This window comes from Monopterus albus, unplaced genomic scaffold, assembly GCF_001952655.1.
Source record: "Monopterus albus unplaced genomic scaffold, M_albus_1.0 scaffold27.1, whole genome shotgun sequence".
Lineage (NCBI taxonomy): Eukaryota > Metazoa > Chordata > Actinopteri > Synbranchiformes > Synbranchidae > Monopterus > Monopterus albus.
Window position 1 is genome coordinate 158,033 of NW_018127907.1, and position 2,946 is coordinate 160,978.

Sequence of the window (2,946 nt, forward strand, 5' to 3'; positions counted from 1 at the left end):
CTGTCTGGTAAAATATTAATAGGAAGTTAATTGGTCGTTAATGGACTTGTCCTTAGGTAGGAATCACCCTCCATTAGATAGGCCCATTCAGAGGTGTCATCTTACCACCACCACCACAATCTAATTGTTTTCACTGTGAAGTCATGACTGCTGTAGCTTTATGGAAAGTCCAGCAAGTGTTCGGTTAACTTTAGCGTCATGTTTTAATTATCTTAAGTATTCAGTTATGTGATTATCCTGCACTTAAAGTGAATCGTTAAGCCGATACTGTCCTTCTGTTAATATTTCCTTCAAGTACACATAAGGAAAGAATTTTAACTTTTGTTCTTTGCTTCAAGGGTGTTTGTCCTTTCTGTGGTTGTCTGTTTCCCAACAGGAAAAAATTCATCTTCTGTTAGAGTAGACATGTAATATTGATGCACAGCAGCCACAGAGAAACACTGAAATCAAATGGAATCTAAACTAAGTTCAAATGTCGATATCAGCACATACATACATTTTTGATCACTGCAAATCACCAGACACTGTTCCCTTTAAGGGGAGCCACAGGAACAGGGGATATATATTTAGAAATAAGAGAGATTTCAGAGGGTCTTTCAGTCTTTGCTTTGTTCGGCTCCAAGAGGGACAGATGCCTGTTGAAAGAGGTTGTTCAGGAAATGGGATCTGGCAGAGCCCAGACACACTGCTGGGTACAGTTTGGGCTTGTAAATGCTGCACAATGCAACTGAAAAAAAGCTCTCTCTCTCTCTCTCTCTTCAAAAAACAAACAAACCAAAGAACAAAACAAAACCCCATCCAAACTATATAGTATAAATATATACACACCCTAACCCTTTTACAACTCAGTGCTATTGCTATTAACCCTCTTGGACTTATTTTAATGGTAACACCATTCAAACACTGAGGGAATCTGTGTCAAATTATATTACGAAACAAATGTCAAAATGATAGATGTTCTACTACACTAGTGCTGAACTCCATGTTGGTGTAGGCTCAACAGCCGCCACTAGATGGTATTAAATCACAGGCAGCGATTTCACATCAGTAAGCACGGCTGTTTCTTGCAGGATAAATACGTAGATGGACTAAATCAGCGAGGCCTCGTCATTTGATTTGTTACCTGGCTGGGTGGAGACTGAGATAGAAGCAGGAGAAAAGAGTGACACCATATCAAAAAAAAAAAGTCTGGGACAGTATGTAAAATCAAAATTAAAATAGAAAATAGTGATTTGTAAATCATCTACTGTATGTCCTGAATTACACTGAAAACAATACAGTAGCACATGATTTGATGTGACACCTCATAAATTTTATTCTTTGTTCAAAATAAACACCTCAATTCTGGTCCCTACAACACATTCAAAAAGTTGGGACAGTAAAGCATTTACCACAGTGTGATGTTGCTGTTCCTTTTCACAACTTAAAAGACATTTACAGACTGAAGACACCAAGTGATTAGTGTCAGTTGTCATTTTGTCCTATTCTTCCTGCAAACAAGTCTTAAGGTGCGCAACAGTCCTGGGTCTTTGTTGACACAGTTTGTGTGTCAAAATGAGACACATTCTCTGTTAGGGACAGGTCAGGGCTGCAAGCGGGCCAGTCCAGCACTCACACCTTTTTCCTCCACAGCCAGGCCTTGGTAATGTGCACTATGAGGTTTTGCATTGTTTTGTTGACATATGCAATGGAATGCATATGTCAACAAAACATATTCCTGGAAGAGATGTTGTCTTGATGGCAGCATATGTTGGTTCAACATCTCTCTGTATTTTACAGCATTAATGGAGCCATCACAGAAGTACAAGTTACCTTTGTCCATTCCTTCTAAAAAAAACCCCTGAAGCACTGATTCATCTGACCACAGTACACGTTTCCACTGTGTGATGGTCCGTCCCAGATGCCTCCGAGCCCAGAGCAGTCGACTGCACCTCTGTTGACATAGGGCTTCCTTTTGGCACAGTACAGTTTTAAGCAGCATTTATGGATGTAACTACATAATCCCTTCTATCCTTCTTTGAGGAACATTGTTTTTAATAATAATTTCCTCACACATATGTTGTCAAACTGGTGGTCCTCGGCCCATATTTGCTCCTAAAGGGCTCGGCCTTTCCTGGATGCCACTTTTGTACCAAATCATGAGTGTGACACCTGTTGTCATCACCTGTTTAAATGGTATCACCATTTCATTGTTTTACCTTATCGCTAGCCCTGAAATGCAGCCAGCCCAACTTCTTTTGGAATGTGTTGCAGGCATTAGGATTGAAGTCAGTGTTTATTATGAACAAAATTAAAAAATGATGTGTCACATCAAATAATATTCTGCTGTGTTGTTTTCAATGTAATACAGGACAAAGATGATTTACACATCACTATTTTCAGTTTTAATTCGTACATACTGTTCCAACCTTATCTGGAGTTGTAAAGCCTGTCGGTCTACTTGACTGCAACGCAGACAGAAATGAAACTACCAGACATGCACTCAAGAGATCACGGTTTAACCAGGCTTTTGTTATAATGCAACAAGCCCGCCTGCATTACCATACTTAGAGTATGGCGTTGAAAACTGGGGAAATACATACAAAAGCTCACTTCAACCATTGTATATATTACAAAAAAGAGCGATAAGAATTGTGCATAAGATGGGGTATAGAGATCACACCAATGTAGCTTTCATACAGTCTAAATTGTTAAAATTTTTTGATTTAGTGGGATATAAGACTGCTGTGTTTATGTATAAAGTCAGGAACAATTTATTACCTGGTGGAATTCAAAAACTATTTAATGAAAGGGAAGGGGGATACAATTTAAGGGGTCAGTTAAATTTAAAAATTCATGCTATACGTACAACCAAAAAAAGATTTTGTATTTCCATAAGTGGGGTAAAACTATGGAATAATTTAAGTGTGGACATAAAAAATAGTAATAGAATTGACGAGTTCAAAC